General features: G+C 49.8%; 1 protein-coding gene across 1 annotated transcript in view; it reads right to left on the bottom strand.

Moving 5' to 3' along the window:
- Positions 1-22,045, bottom strand: part of CACNG5 (calcium voltage-gated channel auxiliary subunit gamma 5) — a 52,425-nt gene extending 30,380 nt beyond the window's left edge. The window contains exon 1 of the mRNA XM_010379984.2: positions 21,568-22,045. The gene's annotated coding sequence lies outside the window, so the exon portion shown is untranslated. The remainder of the gene's footprint in view (positions 1-21,567) is intronic.
- Positions 22,046-22,302: the final 257 nt, after the last annotated feature.

Here is a 22,302-nt window from a genome sequence, read left to right as displayed (position 1 = left end):
AGGGCAAGACTCTGTCTAAAAAAAAAAAAAAAAAAAAAAAAAGTATGTACAACTTTTTAATTTAATGACATAATGATTATGCCTCTTTTTAAAATTAAGGAGTTTCCTGGAACTGTCTTCCTGGAGCTAAGGGGCAAGGCCGGACCAGGGAAGAGGGTGGGTAGCTCACTCGCCCCCTGCCGGCTGAACATGGTGGTGCGGCCCAGAGTCCTGAAGAGCCTGAAGGCACAGCCAGGACAGAGCTTCCTCGCTTGGGGCCAATTAAGGGCAGATTTAGGATTCCCATTCCTAACGCAAAGCCACTCAAAGAATCGCTGCCTGTTAAGAGAGCAGAAAAAAAAGAATTGGGAACATTGTAGCTTATATGAACTCTGACAAGACTCTTGAGCTTCCTGAGTCTCATTCAGTAAAGATGTTAAATGGTGGCAATAACCTGATCTCTGTATTGGGGGATGTCTGAGGGGTGAAATGGGCTTTATTTTGCTAGGCAATGTCAATTGTTTTTCAATGTAGTTCTACTACCTGCAGTATGTAAGAATTCTCATGCCTTCATATCCTCATCAACATCTGCTATTGTCACATTTCTTAATTTTTATCAATCACAGTGAGAATCAAATGATATCCCATTGTCATCTTAACTGGCATTTCTATGACTGCTGGTGATATAGAGTATCTTTTTATGCTTGGCCATTTTTCTCTTCCTTTTTCTGTGAAACACCTGTTCATGTCTTTTTCTCACTTTTTTTTTCTACTGGATTCTTCATCTTTCTTATTCATTTATAGGAGTTCGTGAGGTGTTCTGGATATTAATATTTTGCCATATGTATGTGCTGAAACATTCTGCACAGTCTGTAGTAGTTTTTCTTTTCTTTTTTCTTTATTTTTCTTTTTATTTATTTGGTGGTGGTTGTTGCTGAGATGGAGTCTCGCTCTTGTTGCCCAGGCTGGAGTGCAATGGCGCGATCTTGGCTCACTGCAACCTCCGCCTCCCAGGTTCAAGCAATTCTCCTGCCTCAGCCTCCTGAGCAGCTGGGACTACAGGCACCCTCCACCATGCCTGGCTATTTTTTGTATTTTTAGTAGAGATGGGGTTTCACTGTGTTAGCCAGGATGATCTCAATCTCCTGACCTCGTGATCCACCCACCCTGGCCTCCCAAAGTGCTGGGATTACAGGCATGAGCCACCGTGACCAGCCCAGTTTTTCTTTTCTTTTATCTTTTCTTTCTTTCTCTCTTTCTTTTTTTCTTTCTTTTTTTTTTTTTTTCTTTTTTGAGATGGAGTCTCGCTCTTGTTGCCCAGGCTGGAGTGCAATGGCATGATCTTGGCTCACTGCAACCTCCACCTCCCAGGTTCAAGCAATTCTCCTGCCTCAGCCTCCCGAGTAGCTGGGATTACAGGCGCCCACCACATGCCCACCTAATTTTTTGTATTGTTAGTAGAGATGGGGTTTCACCAGGTTGGCCAGGCCTCGAACTCCTGACCTCAGGTGATCCACCTGCCTCAGCCTCCCAATCTTTTCACTTTTTTAATGCTAACTTTTGAGACCTTCTTAAATTTAAATTAAATGTATTGTACTATTATTGATTTACATACGTTGGTCTTGTATCTAGCAGCTTTGCTGCATAAGGTTCCTTTGGATTTTCTATGAGGATGAGCATATCGTCTGTGAACATCGACAGTTTTGTAGTTTTTCATTCTAATTCTGATACCTCATTTTTTTTCTTGTCTTGGTGCACTGTCTAGGGACTTGATGACATAGAAGTGATGATAGTGATATTCTCGTCTAATTTGAAAGCGAATGATTCTAACATTTTATCGTTACCTATGCTATTTGTTGGAAATACAGCTTATCAGGGTAAGGAAGTTCTCTGTTAGTTTGCAAAGAGGTTTTGTTTTTGTTTTTGTTTGTTTTATAATTATAATGATTTTTACCATATTTTTCCTGCATTTATTGAAATAATGTGTTTATTTCTCACTTTTATCAATGAAGTAAATTATACTTATAGATTTTGTAATGTTAAACCACCCTTGCACTACTGGGATATAGCTTGCTTTTGTTGTCTTACATATATATTCTTAATCTGTTTAGTTTCATCATCAAAGTTATAGTTGAACCACAATGAGATACCATCACACACATACTAGAGATTGGCAATACTAAATATTGGAGAAGGTTTGGAGAAACTGCAGCTCTCATATGTTGCTGGTAGAAATGCAAAATTGTACAACTGCTTTGGAAAGCAGTTTTGCAGCTTTTTATAAAGTCAAACATGCTCTTGCCACACAACCAGAAATTCCACTTCTAGGTGGGATTCCTAGAAAAATGAAAACTTGTGGTTGCGTAAAGACTTACACCTGAATACAGCTTGATTCATATAGTCCCAAACTAGAAACAACCCCAATGTCCAAAACTGGTGAATAGATAAACAGACTGTGGTATATAGAATACTACTCCACAATAAAAAGGAATAAACTACTCATGTATACAACTACACGGGTGATATCTTAAAAGCATTATGCCAAATGAAGGAGTCCAGATACAGCTGGGCATGGTTGCTCACACCTGTAATCCCAGCACTTTGGGAAGCCAAGGTGAGAGGATTGCTTCAGCCCAGGAGTTTGACACCAGCCTAGGCAAGATGGTGAGATGTGAAGCGGAGGGTAGGGGAGGGTAAGGGAGGGGAAGTGAGGGGAAGGGAGGGGAGGGGAAGAGAAGGAAAGGGAGGGGAGGGGAGGGGAGGGGGCAAGGGAAAGGAAGGGAAGGGAGGGGAAGGGAAGGGAGGGGAAGGGAGGGGAAAGGGAAGGGAAGGGGAAGGGAGGGAAAGGGAAGAGAAGGGGAAGGGAGGGGAAAGGGAAGGGAAGGGGAACGGAGGGGAGGGGAGGGGGCAAGGGAAAGAAAGGGAAGGGAGGGGAAGGGAAGGAAAAGGAGGGGAAGGGAGGGGAGGGGAGGGGGCAAGGGAAAGGAAGGAAGAGAGGGAAGGGAAGGGAGGGGAGAGGAAGAGAGGGGAAGGGAGGTGAGGGGAAGGGAGGTGAGGGGAGGGGGGAAGGGAAGGGAAAAGAAGGGAGTGGAAGGGAAGGGAGGGGAGTGGGGAAGGGAAGGAAGGGAAGGGAAGGGAGGGGAAAGGAGGGGAAAGGAAGGGAAGGGAGGGGAAGGGAAGGGAGGTGAAGAGAGAAAGAGAAGAGAGAGAGAGAAAGAGAGAAAGGAAGGAAAGGAAAGGAAAAGAAAGGAAAGGAGGAAACAGGGAAGGGAAGGAACAAGGAAGGGAAGGGAAGAAGGCAGGCAGGTAAGAGTTCAGACACAAAAGACTACATATTGTATGATTTCCTTTATATGAACTTATAGAAAAGTAAAAACTATAGGAAGAGAAAGCAGATCAGTAGAGGGCAGGGCATTGACTGCAAAGAGGCACAAGATAATTTTTTGAAGTGATTGAAATGTTCTATATTATCATGATTACACGTTTATCAAACTGTATACCTAGAAGTGATAAATATCATTATATGTGAATTATACCTTTTTAAAAGTGATATTCACTTTCTAAATAAGTTTGCATAAAACAGCAATTTTCAGTTTCTTAAAGATTTAGTAAAGCTTGCCAAGTAAAACCACGTGGGCCTGTTTCTTTTGGGGGGTATATTTTAATTCTGCTTCAATTTTGTATTAGGGTTCTCCAGAAAGACAGATATGGGAGATGATATATACATATATGAGAGGGGATTGATTTACTATGGGAATTGGCTCACATGATTATGGAGACTGAGAAGTCCCACAACAGGCCGCCTGCACACTGTGAACTCAGGTATACCAGTACTGTGTCTCAGCCCAATTCTGAAAGCCTTGGAACCAGGGAAGACCACTCTAGTTCCGAGGCCAAAGGCCTGAGAACCTGGGAGGCTGCTGGTGCATGTCTCAGCGTCCAAACACCAGAAAGCCTGAAGCTCTGATGTCCAAGAGCAGAAGAAAGGTGGTGTCTCACCTCCAGGGGAAAGAGAAAGCAAATTTGCCTGTCCCTTGCCTTTTTTTTTTTTTTTTTTTTGAGATGGAGTCTCACTCTGTCGCCCTGGCTGGAGTGCAGTGGCCGGATCTCAGCTCACTGCAAGCTCCGCCTCCCATTCTCCTGCCTCAGCCTCCCGAGTAGCTGGGACTACAGGCGCCCGCCACCTCGCCCGGCTAGTTTTTGTATTTTTTAGTAGAGACGGGGTTTCACCGTGTTAGCCAGGATGGTCTCGATCTCCTGACCTCGTGATCCGCCCGTCTCGGCCTCCCAAAGTGCTGGGATTACAGGCTTGAGCCACCGCGCCCGGCCTCCCCTGCCTTTTTGTTCTATCCAGGCCCCAATTAGATGACGCCCATCCACACTGAGAGTGGATCTTCCTCACTCAATCCAACTCACATGCCAAACTCCTGCCAAAACGCCCTCATGGCACACCCGGAAACAATGCTTTATCAGCTATCCAGGTGTCCCTGAATCCACTTGGATCAAGACCTAAAATTAACCATTATCAATTGTGTTAATGGCTACAATCTATTTAGGTTTTCTATTTTTTGAGTGACTTCCCAGAAAGTCACCCATATTTGCATAAACTCTCATGATATTCTCTTAGGTGTTAAATAATGATCCTCCCACATATCATTTTGGTCTTTTTCTAATTCCCATTATTGTTTGTGTTTTCTCTCTCTTTTTCCCTTTCTGATATTTCCTCATTTGGGCAATTTTATTCAGCTCTTACAAACAACCAGCTCTAGATTTTGTTGTTCATCTTTATTTCATTGCTGCTGATGAGAAATCTGCTGTTATTTTTTTTTTTTAATTTAATTTTTTTTTTTGTTGAGACGGAGTCTCGCTCTGTAGCCCAGGCTGGAGTGCAGTGGCCGGATCTCAGCTCACTGCAAGCTCCGCCTCCCGGGTTTACGCCATTCTCCTGCCTCAGCCTCCCGAGTAGCTGGGACTACAGGCGCCCGCCACCTCGCCCGGCTATTTTTTTGTATTTTTAGTAGAGACGGGGTTTCACCATGTTAGCCAGGATGGTCTCGATCTCCTGACCTCGTGATCTGCCCGTCTCGGCCTCCCAAAGTGCTGGGATTACAGGCTTGAGCCACCGCGCCCGGCCTACTGTTATTTTAATATGGTTTCTACTCCTTTTACCTCCTCGTTGTTTTAAACACATTGGATTTATTTTATGGACTTTTCCACACTGTTCTACAACCAAGCTTTTGAAGTGCTAATTTCCCCATTTGCTGTCTGTACTAAGTTGCCTCAAGGTTAAACCATGCCCTCATGTGGTCTGTAATTTTTACTGTGAGCTCCTCTTCAGCAAGGCTTCCCCCCAGCCATCCCTATGGGAATCCTACATACTCTGGCTCCTGGAAGAATCTCTGGAAAGTGGTTTTGGATTTGATTCAGCTGGGTGAGCTAGAAGTTCCATCAGTCCAGGATCTGATTTTACATTAAATTCTTAGCTCAGGATTTCTCCCCCTTGGGGATGCTAGAAACTTAGATTCTGTACCTGTGGGCAGCTCATTCTTCAGTCTTTGTTTTTTTGGAGGAGACCCTCCTCCACCTTCCTAGACAATGTGGGCAGAGCTAAATGTCCTGGCAATTTTTTGGGGCTTGTAGTTGGCAAATTTTAGCCTCCCCTTCGTGGAGGGGGAGTCTCAGTGCCAACTTCTGGCCCTGCCAGGGCCCAAGACCGCATTTTACAGTCCATGGGTGGGCATTAAAATTCCAGACTTGAGCTATGATGGCACATATCTGGATCCAGTACCCCCTGGTTCTCCTTTAGTATTAGTTCACAAGCTCAAGGCTTTGAGTTTCAGTTCCCTGGGGATTTCCTTCTCGCTTATAAGTCAATGATGTATTTTAAAACCTTCTGAAGTGCTGACAGTTGGTACTCCGTTGCCAAAACTAGAAGTCTCCAATTCAGTACATATTTTTCATCCCCCTCCCTTTCCCAGGGGTGGTATTGCAAAGCTTTAACACCCCCGCCCCACATTATGGATGGAGGACAGGAGGGAAAGCTGCCTCTTTCTATTCTTCTGCATTTCCCAGTATGCTGCAATGAGCACAAATTATTTTTCCAACTGCATTGTGTGTGTGTGTGTGTATATATGTATTTGTTTATGTATATATATGTGAACTTTAGTTTTAAAAATCAACAAAAGATAACCTATATATAAAGAAAAAATATACTTTAGACCAGAGCATTTCATGGAAGAGGGAGGCCAACAGTGAATTTCCTCCCCTCTCCCTGGGATGGCTTTCTTTGTTTCTTCCTGGGGCACAAGCCAGCCTGCCCCAGGCTTTTGCAATGTTCTATTTTTGTTTCATTATTTAACTGTGTCCCATATACACTGCTAAGTGGAGTGCTCAGCTCCATCGTTTAATGGATAACTGACCTCTGTCTGCAAATGCCCAAGTCACATGGAGCTCAGCAGGCCATTAATGGGGTCCTCAGACCCCGTCCCCCAGTCCATTTCAGTCTGAGGCCAAAAGAGCAGGAACGTGGACAAGTCTTTCAAGGGAAGACACAGAAGGGTTACAGAATGGAGGGCAGGAAGACAGGCTGGGGTGGAGTCCACTTACAGCCTGCTTTTGGGAACTGAGGGGCTGCCTGGCTGCAGGGGCTTTCTCACCTCTCCTGACCCCTTTATGATCTACTGAACTCAGCTCCAGGCTGGATTGACTTGGAGCTGTACTGGGACCCACCTCCTGGAGGATTAGGGGATTTTAATTCTTCTTCCTCTTTCTTCATTATTTAATTTCTAGACCTTCGCAGTGATCTAAACTGTATCTTTTGACCACTTGACCCCAAAAAGATCACACACCCAGGAGCTTGGAAAGACAACGGCAGAATCCTCAGGCAAGAGGGAGAAAGGGTACGTCACAGAGGTGTGTGCGCCTCCATTGCCTGACCTTGACCCTGGGATTCACAGTGTTTTACCCAATGCAGTCCTATGGGGTTGTGACCTCCATGGCTCCTTCCATCAAGCCCAGGAAGATGACATTATGGGTGGCGTGATCCATCTCACCTGTGAGAACACAGAAGCTGAGAGGGGTGTCCTGCCCAGGGAGGCTAGGGCAGGACCTGAACTTTGTGCCTTCTGGGGTGTGGTCCCCCACTTGTGTTCAGCCATTCAGCCCGCAGAGGTAGGGTGCATTCCCCAGGCAGATCTCAGAACACAGCCCAAGGCCACTCAGCCAGGAAGTGTAATCCCAAGATTCAGGGTTGGGCACCCTGAGTGAGGGGCTCCAGGCCACCACCCCACTGCTAGATCTGCCCTCCCGGAGTGGGAACATGGCTGCCTTCTGTGTTCCTGCCCTGCCTTCCTGGGCTGGCTCCATCTGGCCTGCTGGCCTCCTCCTCCTCTGCCCCTCCCGTCCCAGTGCAGCTAAACCCACCCCTGCCCCCAACCCCAGCGCCTCAGAGGATAAGTGTTCTTCACCCTCCCCACAACAATCCATCCATCAGGATGGAGACGGCCGTTCCCATCCGGAGGGAAGAGGGGGCGGAGGAAATCGATCACCGGGAATGATGTCTCTGTATTCTGCCTCTCTGGTTTATTTCCCTCTGCAGAGGCAGGCGGGGAAAATGTTGGCTGCAGTTTTGACATGAATTGATCCTGAAGCTGGGTGAACCCAGCGGTACTCCCTTAATGGGCAGCCATGGCCTGCCAGCTCTAGGGCTGACAACAAGCACTCAATCAATGCACACGGCGGCAGCCCATTCATCTGATCGCACCCCAGAAGGCACAAAGTTCAGGTCCTGCCCCGGCCTTCCTGGGGAGGACACCACTCTCAGCATCTGTGTCACCCATAATGTCATCTTCCTAAGCTTAATCGAAGGAGCCAAGGAGGTCACAGCCCCCTAGGAAAACACTGGGTAAACACCGTTAATTGCAAGGTCAAGGTCAGACCTCCCGACTTCTCCTTGCATACAGCACTGGGGCCTGCTCAGCAGAGTCTGAACGTGGGTCACCAGCTGGCATAGGGGCTGGGGGAGAAGGTCAAAGGAGGGGAGCAGGGCCACTACCAGGACCTCAAATTCATCTCCCCTGCCAAGGTAAAAGCTCCTACCCAACTTGGACTCAAATGCCTTCAAAACTGAGCAGAAATCCCAGTGGTGCAAATGGTCCTATCAGCCAGTAACACTTTAGTCTGAATCTGTAGAGGCTTGTCCTCAGTCAGGATGGTCCCAGCGTTGTTTCAGGGACGTGGTAGGGTATATGAGGTGACCGTGTGCAGGGCCCAGCCCACACCTGGGACTGTCCCCCCTGCTGATTAAGCCGGGTTCTGGCCTTGGCCCTGCAGCCTCCATCTGACGGTGTGACATTTGATGGTGTGCTCTCCCTGAAGCTTCAGTCACCTACGGAGCCCTCCGTCTTCTCACCTGGGACCTGCTTCCTTGGTATTCCCAGGTGAGACAACACTGGGAGATCACACTTCCTTGCAGAAGGGCTAAGACCATGAAACATGGCAGTGTATGTGGAGGTGGGCACAGTGCCTGGCACATGGCCGCTGCTCTCCTGTCAAGCTTCTGGAAGTTTCCCTCAGTCCTTGGAATAAGGGGAGAACACAGGGACACCCAGAAATGGAGCAATGTCCCTTAGGAAGGATTCAGAGTGGGCAGCAACCAGTCACAGAGGGCTGGGCTGTCGGGTTCAGATTCAGAAAAAAAGATCAAGAACCCCTGCTACCGGCGGTCTCAGGTAGAGCCGGAGTTGAAGGTGGGTGGGAGCAACCAGGTTGTCTCGACATGAAGGGTGAGAAAAAAAGATATTTTCCATGCACAGAGCAAATCCCACCCTTCTCTGGGAAACAACACTCCTTCCAGGAAGCCGGTGGGGGCCCACCTGACCCCATCACTCACAGCCCACCCCGGCCAGGAGTCTCGGCTCCATCAGAGACATGCCTTGTGCCCTGGAAGGAGGGAGCTGGCCTTGGTGCTGTGCATCTGCCAGCCCCAGAGCACCTGGCATGCCCTTTCTGCAGAGCAAGGGTGAGGTTGGCCCAGACATCTTCACCTCTGGGATGAACAGGTGCAAGGGAGGGCTGCCCACCAGGGAACAGATACCTATTTTGAGACCAAGTAAGATTTATATAGGAAGTCCCCTGTCTCCTAGGGCCCTGGCTGGGGGAAGGTGGGCGAGGGGTGTCTGGATGTATCACCCTAGGGTGATATGGTTTGGCTGTGTCCCCACCCAAATCTCATCTTGAATCGTAGCTCCCATAATCCCTATGTGTCATGGGAGGGACCCGGGGGGAGGTAATTGCATCATGGGGGTGGGTTTTTCCCCTTGCTGTTCTCGTGATAGTAAGTCTCACGAGATCTGATGGTTTTAGAAAGGGCAGTTCCCCTGCACACACTCCCTTGACTGCTGCCACGTAAGATGTGCCTTTGCTCCTCCTTCCCCTTCCACCACGATTGTGAGGGCTCCCCAGCCATGTGGAACTCTGAGTCCATTAAACCTCTTTTTCTTTATAAATTATCCAGTCTCAGGTATTTCTTCATAGCAGTATGAAAAGGGACGAATACAGAAGCTATTGCTTTCTGGCACACCAACACTTACTGCCCATGAGTGGGGTCTCTGGAGGGCAAGTTGTGTCCAGGTACAGAAGTCCAAGGGACACTCTGGGAGACAGAGGGTACACAGACAGGAGCCAGGAACAGAATGGAGCTCCTTCAAGCCTCAAGCCTCTGACTTTTCAGCCTCACATGAGCCATGAAGTGAACAGGTTGGTAGCTAAGTGTGCACAGTCCCTGAACGCAAACTCTGGCTCTGCCACCAAGCAGGTGTGTGGCTTTTGACAAATTTGCTTCACTGCTTAGTGCCTCCACGTGTGTATCTGTAAAACATGGGTAACCACACTTCCAAAGGTTTTCAGGAAAATCGTAAGTTTTGGCGAGGATGTGGAGAAATTGGAACCCTCATACTTTGCAGGCTGGAGTGTAAAATGATGCAACCACTGTGGAAAACAGTTTGGTGGTGCCTCAGGAAGTTGCACACAGAGTTACCAGACAATCCAGCAACCCCATTCCTAGGGATATACCCAAGAGAATTGAAAGCAAGTGTTCAGACAAATATTTGTACATGAATGTTCATCATGCATTATTCATAAGTCCAAAGGTAGAAATAACCCAAATTTCCATTCATGTGGTAGCATGCATGACTAGTACTTTGTTCCATTTTATGGCTAGATAATATTCCATTTCATAAATGGACACACTGTGGTACGTCCATAAAATGGAATATTATCCAGCCATAAAATGGAAGGAAACACGTATGCATGCTGCAACACGAATGAACCTTGAAAACATTATGTGCAGTGAAAGAAGCCAGACACAGGGGCCACACGTTGTATGATTATAATTCCATTTATGTAATGTGTCCATAAAAGGCAAATCTAGAGGGACAGAAAGCAGATTAGAGGGTGCCAGGAACTTGGGAAAAGAGGGAATGGGAGTGACTTCTTCACGGGTGATGAAAATATTCTGAAACTAGAGAGTGCTGAGAGTTGCACAACATTTGAATGTATTAAATGCCACTGAATCACACACTTTAAAATGGTTAAAATGATAGATTTTATGTTATGTGTATTGTGCCACAATAAAAACCCCTAAATATTGCATCTATTTATATCAAAGAATATGATTCACCATGATTTAAAAAATGCATACCCAAAGTGTAGGCATATAAGCAATTATGAGGGGCAGGGAGGTTGCTGGGGGAGGATATTAAAGGAGACTGGAAGCAAAGTACTTGGCATAGAGTGAACCATGAAGTAACAGCTCAGTAAATACCAGCCTCCCTCAGCTACCCCTCATGTTAGAGAATGTGCCTCTATTGGCCACGCCCGTTCACACATCACCTGGTCTTGGAGCCCCAAGACCAGGAGGTCAGGTCCTTAAGGTCTTGCAACTGCACATTGTGGGCCAAGTGACCCTGCCTCCCAGAGTGGATGGAGACGAGACCCCAGGGATGGGACTTGCCTTGAAGGTCTTAATAACTCACCTCCATGGAGGTCTGTGATTAGCACTGGGGGACACAAGCTTCTTGGACCAAGGCAGATCTCCAAAGGGCAAAGGAGACACTGGGCATTGATTTCAGTGACCGTGGCATGAATGCTATTCAACAATCAGGTAGTAAATATCCCTTTGGTGAGTCCCTGGTCTAGTGGGGTAGCTGGGAAGGCACCGATGTTGGCAGTGCAGGGGCAAGTTGGCTGATGGAGGTGTGCTGGGGATGCCACAGGAGCACAGACAAGGACCCCTAATTGGGGAACATCTGGAAAAGCTTCTGGGAGAAGCTGATCTTTGAGCTAGTCCATTCCATCACCTGGTTCTCATATGGAGAATAGTTTTTTGTTTTTTTAAAAAAATTTTACTTTAAGTTCTGGGATACATGTGCAGAACGTGCAGGTTTGTTACATAGGTATACATGTGCCATGGTGGTTTGCTGCACCTATCAAGCCATTATCTAGGTTTTAAGCCCTATATGCATTAGGTATTTGTCCTAATGTTCTCCTTCCCCGTGTCCGCAACTCCCCTGCCCCCGACAGATCCTGGTGTGTGATGTTCTCCTCCCTGTGTCCATGTGTTCTCATTGTTCAACTCCCACGTATGAGTGAGAACATGTGGTGTTTGGTTTTCTGTTCCTGTGTTAGTTTGCTGAGAATGATGGTTTCCAGCTTCATCTACGTCCCTGCAAAGGACATGAACTCATTCTTTTTATGGTTGCATAGTATTCCATGGTGTATATGTGCCACATTTTCTTTATCCAGTCTATTGTTGATGGGCATTTGGGTTGGTTCCAAGTCTTTGCTATTGTAAATAGTGCTGCAATCAACATACATGTGCATGTGTCTTTAGGGGAATAGTTTTTGTTTTAAATGAAGAGAAGAGAATTTTGGAAGAGTCAGACCCTGTGCTAGACATTTTGGTTACATTTGCCTTTCACAAATTCCAAAGGTTCAGAAAGAACATGGGGCTCCTGAGGTTCAAATCCTGGACCTATGAGCTTGGTGACTTTGGATGAGTTACTTAACCTCTCTGTGCCTCAGTTTCTTCACCTATAATATGTGTTTCATGATAGTGACCCCACAGACATTCAGTAGAGCACTCAGTATGGGAAATCCAAAGTAGGAACTTGTCATCATCAGAGCCATTCCCTTGCACATAATGGCTTTGGGGCCGAGATCACTGACACCATGATCACTGACACCGTTGTCTATAAGGACCCGTTAACTTCGCTCTTCCCAGCCACAAACTTCAGCTGAGCCTCATTCAGACAATATGGAGAGGATATGATGAACTCTGTGTCCTCAGCACCAGGAAGACACAGTGAGTGGCTGTCAATATACTGAGGACCTCTTGCATGACATCTGTCTTCTCCTTTATAATTTTATCATCATGTCTATCTTATATAGTAGCTGCTCTCCTTCTCATTTTAGAATTAAGGAAACTGAGGCTCAAAGAGGTAAAATGACTCATCTAAGGCCACATGGAGCAGTTGAGCTCCAAATCCCACATTCCCTCTGTCCACTGCACAGTGCACATGGCAGGGGCCCAGGACTAGTGATTAATAGCCCAGGTTTGAATTCCCAAGCTAATGCTTACAGCAGAGCTGGATGCCTGATCTGAAAACACACATGATGATAAGGTGTACCTCATAAGAATGAGACAACAGGATGCTTACAAAGACTTTGACAGTGATAAGCACCCAATGAGTATTAGCTCCTAAAATTACTCTATCATCCTGCTACCTCCTATCAGAGAACTACTGGTGACCCATGCTCCTGCAGGCATCTGGCTCTGGAAGGGACAGCACAGATCTGCTGTCTGGTTCATCACTCCAGACCCCAGAGAGTATGGACAACCCCCCAGCCCAGGCTCTCTCCCCCTGAGTCAAGGTCCTCTTTCTTCCCAGCTGTGTCCCCCATGCCAAACTGCACAGACACAAATTCCAGGAGCAGCTCGTACTCTTTCGCTTGATATCACCCAGTGTGAGAGCAATTCCAACACTGGCTTATTCCAGTGGTTCCTGCCTCCCCCCACCCAGGACCAGGCTGACAGCTGGCTTCCTTCCAGATAGGAGCAGCACCCTTCACCTGACCTCCACCACTATGCCAGCTGCCTTTTAGTTGGGAGCAGGCTGTTTCCACCCACGAAGGGCTCATGGAAGTCCCAACTCCTGGAGCAGAACCACCCCCGCTGCGGCATCCTTGCTCCACAGTGATCCAGGCACCCTGGGTTTAAACACAGGGGAAGATGGGAAACTCCCCATCAGCCAACCCCATGTGAGCAGAAGTCTTCCCACGACTGCACCATGTCTACCTCCTGGTAAGGTCTTTTCCTACCAATTCAGATTTACTCTCTGGGATTATGGAGATAGGTCACATTTCCCAAACATTCTGCCAGAAACAGAAATTACTTCAACAACCAGAAAATAAAAACCAAAAGGAACAAGGGTCACTGAAGCATGAGCAACTTCCACCCAACCTGTAGCTCTTGAAATGTCCTGTCCCCCTATGCCCTCCAAGCTTTTCCTCTCCCTCGTTTGGTGCCTTTACTTCTTTAGGTGCTGGACTTCAGAGTGGCGCAGTGAAAGCCTGCCCCCATTAGCATCAGAAGGGCCTAGGTTCAAATCCTGGCTTTGCCGTTTATCAGCCATGGGATTGTAGGCAAGCTGAGCCTCGGTTTCCTCATCTGTAAAATGGGAATCATAATACCCTCAACCAAGATTATGGTAGAGGATTCCATTAAATAGTGCAATACATGTCAAGTACAAGCTAGATGCTCCCAAAGTGGTGGGAGTTTTTATTGGCTACCATCTTTCGGAAATGTCCTAACACATCAGCCTCTTTCCAGTTGCTGGCATGTGGGACTGAAGACAGTGCTTTAGAAAATTACTCAGCCAACTCATAGGCCATTTGTTCCACTTGCCCACTGGCCTGTTTGCCCCCAATAGTACCTGCTCTTTCCTCAAGAACTGACCCCTCTACCCTAGGAGTGGTCCTTATAGGCACATCACCTGGTCCCAGATGCTTGGCCAAAGGTGAACACCTGATGCAGCCAACTCCATCAGATACTTCCTCTCAGGAAGGGCCTGGCTCTTTTTAAGATCCAACAGACTGCCTGGGGCTCTTATGGCCTGAAGTCTACAGAGGAAACTAGGTCTGCTGGCCTTGGCGTTAGAAATGCTGCAAGAGTTGTGGGTCCTGCCTCTCTTTAACTCCGGATTCTGGGTTCTCATGAAATCGGACTGTGAGGCCCATCCTTGAGTTTCAGGACACACCTGAGGCCTCTAATCAACTCTGCCTTTTTGCTTGAGCTACACTGAACAGAAGGAGCCTACAGGCTTGACTTCCAAGAGACCTGGGTTCAAATCTCAGCACTGCCACTTATTAAGTGGGTAACTGTGGGCAGTGGCTCAACCTCTCTGAGCCTCGGGCTTCTCATCTGTAAAGTTCCTTTATCTGCAACAACCACAAACCCTCCCGACAGTGCTCTCATTATCTGTCTTACCCATGTAGAAGACTGAGCAAGAGTCAGCAAGGAACCTGGTTAAGGTTCTGGGGTAGTGGGTGGTACAGGTCAGATATAAACCCTCCCAGGCCAGGATGCGACCCTCTCACCACCTTGCCTTGCCTGGTAGAGGCTGATAAGCCACTCCCCAACCCTGGAATCACTTTTATATTTCACAGGCCTCGCAGACCACCAGCCCAGCCCATTTGGCAGTGAAGGTGAGGGCATGGCGGGCAGTGGGGCCGGGGAGAGCAGGGAGTTGAAGCCCCCCTAAACCACACTGGGAAAGTGGCACCCTCTTCTGGCCTTTACTTTTTGTGTGATGAAAGATACTCTGATTTCTCGCTTGGCTCCACAGCTCCATCTGCTCCGTGGTGCCTATGTCCAGCTTGATTTTCAAATAATCACAGTCCCTTGAGCTCTGGAGCTGGAGGACCTGCAGAGGTTCTGGACTGGAAAACCTCTAAGGGAGGGACAGTTTAATTCCATAAAACACACCTGACCCTTGACACAGAGCAGATGTTCCAGAAATAGGTTGTGGAGAAGATGAATCCTCTCCCATCCCGTCCTTTTACAGATGGGAAGCAGAGGCCCAGAGAAGTGTGGGGACTTGTCTAAGCTCATGCACAGTGAGAATCACTGGGCCTCAAACCCCTGTTGCCCATCCTGAAGCCAGGGCTCCTCCTGTGGCAGCCCCCTGAGAAGATTCCTGGGCAGGAGGCCTCCCTGCTGTCCTGCCCGGCTCTCCTTGCCTAGGGCAGTGGGAGACAGCTTGGAGGATGCTCCTTTGGGCAGGTACAGAAAGGGCTGCCACCTGCTGGGCGTTACCTTCAGGTGAGTGGAAGGAGCCAATTCCAGCAGTGGGCATTTGGGGATGTTTTCCTGGATGGGCTGGGAAAGGAGAATAAATCTTGGAGCCCCCAAATCACTAAGCTAAAGGGAAAAGTCAAGCTGGGAACTGCTTAAGGCAAACTTGCCTCCCATTGTATTCCATGTCATCCCTCTGCTCAGAGATAGGTGCATATCTGATTGCCTCTTTTGGAACAGCTAATCAGAAACTCAAACAAATGCAACCATTTGTCTCTCACCTACCTGTGACCTGGAAGCCCTCTCTGTGCTCTGAGTTGTCCTGCCTTTCTGGACAGAACCAATGTACATCTTACATATATTGATTGATGTCTCATGTCTCCCTGAAATGTATAAAACCAAGCTGTGCCCCAACCACCTTGGGCACGTGTCGTCAGGACCTCCCAAGGCTGTGTCACCGGCACATGTCCTCATCCTTGGCAAAATCAACTTCCTAAATTAACTGAGACCTATCTCAGATACCTGAGGTTCACAGGCCTGCCCAGCAAAGTCACGTGGCTGTAACATCCCATCGTCATCAGAAGCCACAGGCTCTGGAAGACACACCACCTCTGACAGCCACTTACTCAGGGATCAAACAGGGCAAATGCACAAAGACACACTGGCAGACACACACACCTCCTGAGAGGGACCTCACACATCTGGAGCACACAGAGACACACCAGTGTGCCCGACAGTCCCAGAAACCTTCCTTCCTGGGGTCTCGCTGTCACTGCGGCCCATCCCCAAGGAAGACATTCCCACGCAGGAGGAGCAGGGGGGTTCAACCATGAGAGTTATCAGGGAGGTGTCTGTGGATACCAGCAGCTGCTCCTCTTTTTTCAACTCTGGGGTATTTTTAAAACCCACATTTCCAGTGATGAGCCTGCCTCTGACATGTGCCTCTGGAATAATGTGAACCTGCCAGATGGGTTCATTGAGGCTCTCTGGATTTAAGTCTTAGAGGTTCTGAGGCTGCAGAATCTTGCTAACAGAGCCTGTGCTGGCTGCCCCTGCTCAATCCCATGATGCTTCACTTGGGTTCAGGCTTAGCTTCCTGGGGAAGCCGGGGCAGCATCATCAGAGGGAACTCAGCAGGCTGGCCCTGAAGACCCTGGGAGATCCTGACTCTGAAAGGGCCAGACCTCCTCCTTAGCTCCGGAAGAAGGAGCGCTTGACTTCCCCCGACCTTCTGGGATACTGGCTTTGACCTCAGCAGATGGCATTGCTGCAGCTCGGTGAATAGATACACAAGTCCAGAGCACGCACCCGTGGCTGGGCAGATTGGGACAGGGCCACCTGCCCTCTGGCTTCTCGCTGACACGCGTGCACAGAGAGGGGGCATTGAGGACAGCATTCCCAACAAAAGCCCTGCAAAGTGGGGATCACCAGTTCCCAGAGAACACCGAGGGTGAGGGAGATTCTGTGGCTCGTCTAAGGCCACCCGGCTAGTAAGAGACTGTGCTAGGATTTGAACTCAGTTCTGTGTGGCCCCGAAGTCCACATTTTAGTGTGGACAGTAGACAGTGGGCTGCCCATGCTCATTCCCCAACAGCGCTGCCCGAATTCCTTAACCCTTCTGGGCCTTGCTTTTCTCAATTGAGCAATCAAGTAAAGGAGTAACACCCGATAGCACTTCAGTGCACATGCGCGGAACAGCCCTGGAGTGGCGTTTGTGCCTAGCAAGTAGTGAGCGCTCACTGACCTCCCCTTTTTACTCACAGAGAAAGCTCACAGCCCTTGGTGATGAGGGACCCATCAGAGCCCACCCAGTTGCTCCCACATTGTCCACTCCCCAGACTCACTGTTCCTCCGTGTTCCTCCAGTTTCTCTTGCTGCAGCTGCTTGGAAGCTCCTTCCCAGACCTCTCCCTCTCACTCTCTCCCCACCTTCCCATCTCTGATAAATGTCACCTGCGCAGTGAGGCCCTTCCTGGCGCTCCTTTTGAAAATGGCAACCCTGCCTCACCTGTGCTCTCTAAACCCTGACCCTGCTTGGTCTTTCTAGCGTCTTCGCCATGCAGCCTCCTCCATTTTCTACTCCTACACCACATGTATTGTTCATTTCTCTCTGTGAACTGCTTGCTCCTAAGAAACAGGATTGATTTTTGTCTTTCTTTCTAGCTGTATCCCCAGTGGTTCTCAACAGCAGACTACTTTGCCTCCCAGGGGATTTTTGGCAAGCTCTGGAGACATTTTTGGTTGTCAGAATGGGTGGGGGTGGCCTGGCGTAGTGGTTTACACCTGTAATCCCAGCACTTTGGGAAGCCGAGGCAGGTGGATCATGAGATCAGGAGATCGAGACCACCCTGGCCAACATGGGAAAACCCCATCTCTACTAAAAATATAAAAAGTAGCCGGCTGTGGTGGCACATGCCTGTAATCCCAGCTACTCGGGAGGCTGAGGCAGGAGGTTTGCTTGAACCCAGGAGGTGGAGGTTGCAGTGAGCCGGGATCGCGCTACTGCACTCCAGCCTGGGTGAGAGAGTGAGATTCTGTCTCAAAAAAAAAAAAAAAAAAAAGAATGGGTGGGGGCCTGGGGTGCTACTGGTATCTCATGGATAGAGACTAGCACTGTTACAGAGCATCCTACACCGCCCAGGACAGCCTCCCCTGCACCAAAGAGAAGAACAAGGCAGCCCCAAATGCCAATAATACTCCAGTCATATCCCTGTTACTTAGAGCAGCAGCCAGCACATGCATAGCAGGTACTCAGTAAATGCTCATTATGGAAGAATGAGGAGCTGCTATCGTCATTGTTGTCATCGTTACTATTATTTAAGAACAGATGTGGTCAAGAATCATCCTTAAGGAGAGTCCCTTGGGTGCTCATGGCCAATAGGTCACACTGGTGACTTAAAACATCGTTCTTTTGGTCTAGGCTCTGCCCCCTGGAGCATCCAGAAAAGGCAGCAAACTGCTTATTGCTGGGGCTTCACCAGCCAGGACCAGTCTACATCATCAAGCCTCCCGAGCGCCCAGGTGATACCAGCCTTCTCCTTCCTACACGGAGCCTGGCTATGGGCTACCGTGAGCAGGGACCCTCAGTCCTCACCCGTCCATCCCCCGTTCCGCTTGTCCCCACACTGGAAAATTCAGGACCTTGTGCCCAACTGAGCAAGGAATCACCTCCACAGGCCTTTTCAGGGTGATCCCAGCCGAGCTCTGCTCCCCCCAAGCCACTCTCAGCCCAGGAGACTCGTGGGACTGAGTGAATTATGCCATTTTTGCTTCTTTCAAGAAAGGGCAAGAGGAGTGACAGGGGAATTTTCAGGGAGGCACAGCCAGGCAGGGGATACTCTGTCATTTTGCTGACCTAACAAATTATCACTGAAAATTTTAAACAGCCAGCGTGACCAGGCCAGCCTCTCCTAATGCAGAGGGCACCACCCATAGAACACACGAAACCCCACGTGGTGTGTTCTGAGCGGCGGGTAGAGCAGCATGAAAAGAAAGGATGCTTTTGCATCGGGGACTATTTCACCTCTCAAACACGCTGCCGGAGCCCAGCCCAGCCACAGGCCTGGCACCCACCCTGTATTCACACGGAGAATTCCCGCTTGAGATTCACAACTTTCCCTGCCTGAGGCCTGCCCCTTCCCCCTCACCCCAAGCCTCTCCTTCTCCCTGGGGCCTTCTTGAGCTCAGCAGCTGGGCCTGTCTCTGCAGAACTGTGAGGCTGACAAAGTACAATCTTCTCTCTGCTACACTCCCCAAGCTTCTCTTTCCCTCCTCTCTGTTCTGCCTTCTCTTTCTCTCCTCTCCAAGGTCCTGAAAGCTTCTAAACAAGTCATTGATGCTAAGGTTTAGTAACTGACATAAGACTATGAACCACAGGAATAAGTCTCTAATGGTGGGATATTAAGCATCAGATGACTAGGTTGGGGAAACAGGATGATATTTGGTGGGCAGGGCTTGTCCTGGTGCCCCTGAAGTCTCAAGTGGCTAGTCCCAATTCTGCCAGGGAGTAGGACTGGCTCAAAACTCAGAAAAGATGACAGAGCAGGCACGTGCCAAGTGTCAATGAACCAGGAGACTGTGTGGGGTGGGCCCAGGACACCAATGGCTGGGGGCAGAAGCTGGGGACAAAAGTGCCAGCTCCCCGCAGAGGCAGGGCTTGCTGGAGACTGGGTTGCATCCTCCATCCTCACTTTTTGGGAATCCAAGCTCAATCTGTGAACTACCCTGCTACTAAAATTCACACCACTTCCCCCACCTCTAAGGATGGCATGAGGGATCCTAGCTACACAGCCACTTCCCTCAAGTCCAATGTCAGAGAGTCAGGCTGAGGGCTAGAGAAAGCAGAGGTCACAACACCAGCCCCGAACCTTTGTGACCTTACTTGATTCTCAAAACACCCTGCCAGACCCATCTTACAGATAAGGAAGTTGAGCCTCCAAGCGTTCTGTAAGTTGGACAATGTCACACAGTCAGGGACCTAGCAGGGTTTGGAGCCCATGTTTTCCACAACAACCTAAGGCCAGTCTCTTCCGAACAAGCGTGAACAATTCAGCCAATTTCTCCATGCACCAAGTCACAGAGCCCCAGCTTTACAAGCCTGAGAACAGCTGAGCTCCCACAAGCCTGCTGTTGGCTTGTGGGGCCTTGGATGCAGCCAGCCAGGATGCTGGGGCTCTCACATCACCAACAGCCCCAGCCACAGCAGGTCCACATCCCTGTCTTCCGTCAAACTGGACTACCCAGCCCCTCAGCACATCCACTGCCTTTTACATGACAAGAGGGAGGAGGTTTGGGGGTGGGGAGGTCTCAGGCACAAGCACAGATTTCACCCTATTAGGCACACTGGGGACCTGGCCCTGAGATGGGGTGTCCCCAAGCTACCTCCAAGGGCTGTGTTAGCAGAGAAGTGACACAGAGCTAGGGCTTCTCAGGCAGCCAGGACACTTCGGCATGAGGGGCTGGCTACAGCGTCTGCAAAGGGGTGCCACCAACCTGCCACTGAGATGCCTGCGGTCCTGAGATACTCTGAAACCAGGACATCAGAGCCAATCCAGGTCCCATACCCACACCCAGGCAATCCAGGCTGTTAATTGATCAAGACCTGGGGTTTGTGGAGATGAGGGGAATAGGTGTGAGGTGGCCAGGAGGGGAAACCTCATCTTGTGTTCCCCAGGATGGATGTGGAGCAGAAGCCAGCCTTGGTGACAGCTTGCATGTGACATCTGTCAAACTGAGACAGCTCCCACTTGGGGATCCTGTCCTGGGTCCTGCTCTAATCCAGTCACTGATAATCCATTGCAAAGTGGGTGAATCCCTTCCTTTCTGGGAACAAGGGCTTCCTCAACCACCGGTATGCCTGGCAGGTACCGGGGCAGCCCGGGGGCAGCCCTGGAGAAGCTAGTCAGAATATGAGCTTCTTTCCTCCCCAGCCAGGCTCCCGGAATTATTTCTCAAATCATTTTCAGTCCTAGGAAGTGATAATTTGATTTCACTTTAACATTTTTAACAAGCTGCATCTTCATCAACTGCCAAATTAGGCTGAGAGCAAAGAGATCGGGTAATCACAATGAGGGGCTTTGGAGTGATTGGGGAAATCAAATTTGGGGTGTGCCTGGGGGGTTGACACTTCACTCTCAGCACCTGCTGTGGGGTCCTCATCGCACCACCCTGATGACCCCGGTGAGTCCATCTCTGCTCAGTGGCTCCTGGCAGGGACACCTCCTCCTATCAACCCTCCCCACAGGCAGGAGAAGGAAACCCCGGGTCCCACAAGCTGGAGAAAGAAGGCCACCCTGCAGGCTGTGATAAGCGGGGAGTCGGACCCGCGTAGGCCGACAGCCCAGCTCAACAGGTGGTGGTGGGCTTATTCCTTCCTGCATTATCCGGATAGTTCTGCCAGCCCCATTCAAGTCCGACGTGGAAAAGTCTGCCCTCAGCTTTGGCGTGGGTAAACTGCCTGGAAGCGACTGCAAAGAGGGGGCGTCATCATCTCCCCCGACACATCCTTGGGACAGACAGATGGACAGACACACACGCACACGCGCACACACACGACCGCGCTCCCCATCACCCTGCCCCTTCCAAGGTGCGCGGTCGCGGGGGCTCTCCGGCCCCTGCCCCGGGCTGGGCGGTCATGGGGGCACAGCCCGGCGCCGCGGCCCAGCACCAGTGGGAGACCGTCCCCCGGGGACCCCCCGGATGGAAGAGCTGGTTTCTCCCGGTCTTCCCGGCTCTTACCTCGCTGGAGCGGCCGCGACCCCCGACCCGGGTCCAGTGTCCTTTGCCGGCTGGGCGCGTGGGGCGGGAGGTACCCCGCTAATCTGCCCGGGACGCCCGCCCCGTCCAGTCAGCCCGAACAGCTCCGCGCCAGCGACGGTGGCCGCCGCCGCCGCAGCTCGCGCCCTGGACCCCGAGAGGGAGGGGCGGGCAGGGGGCGGGGCCGAGGGCGGGGCCTCCCCACCCCTGCGCTACCAGCTGCGGGCGGGGTTTGGGACCGATCGGATGCGGTCTCCCAGCCCCGGAGGTGAGCACCTCTGGGGTAAGCACCCTCGTGGGGGTGGCAGGTGAAGAGTTGTGGGCTGGCGTGGGAGAGGAAGGCTTTCAGAGTCCGCATCGGGCTGGGAGGCCCTGCCTGGAGTCGGACTCACTTTCAAATTCCAGCAGCTGGGGCTGCTGCCTCTGCTGTTGCTGCTGCTTTTAAATAAGGATGATGATGATGGTGATACTAACGATAACAGAACAATGCCAGCTAGTATTTATTTAGCACTTACTAGTGTAAGCGTTCAATGAGCTTCACACGTATTAAGTCATTTAATTCTCACACAAATCCCATTTTACAGATGAGAAGACTGAGGCACAGGGTGCTTAAGTGAGGAGTCTGAGGACACACAGCTGGAAAATGGCAGAGCCAGGATTTCAGCTCAGGCCTGTCTAGGTGCAGAATCTGAGCCTTTAAAGCCCCACTATGCTTTT

Source organism: Rhinopithecus roxellana, chromosome 19 (assembly GCF_007565055.1).
Source record: "Rhinopithecus roxellana isolate Shanxi Qingling chromosome 19, ASM756505v1, whole genome shotgun sequence".
In the NCBI taxonomy this organism is placed as follows: Eukaryota; Metazoa; Chordata; class Mammalia; order Primates; family Cercopithecidae; genus Rhinopithecus; species Rhinopithecus roxellana.
Note: the sequence above shows the minus strand (reverse complement) of the source record. Positions and strands in the feature narration are given on the sequence as shown.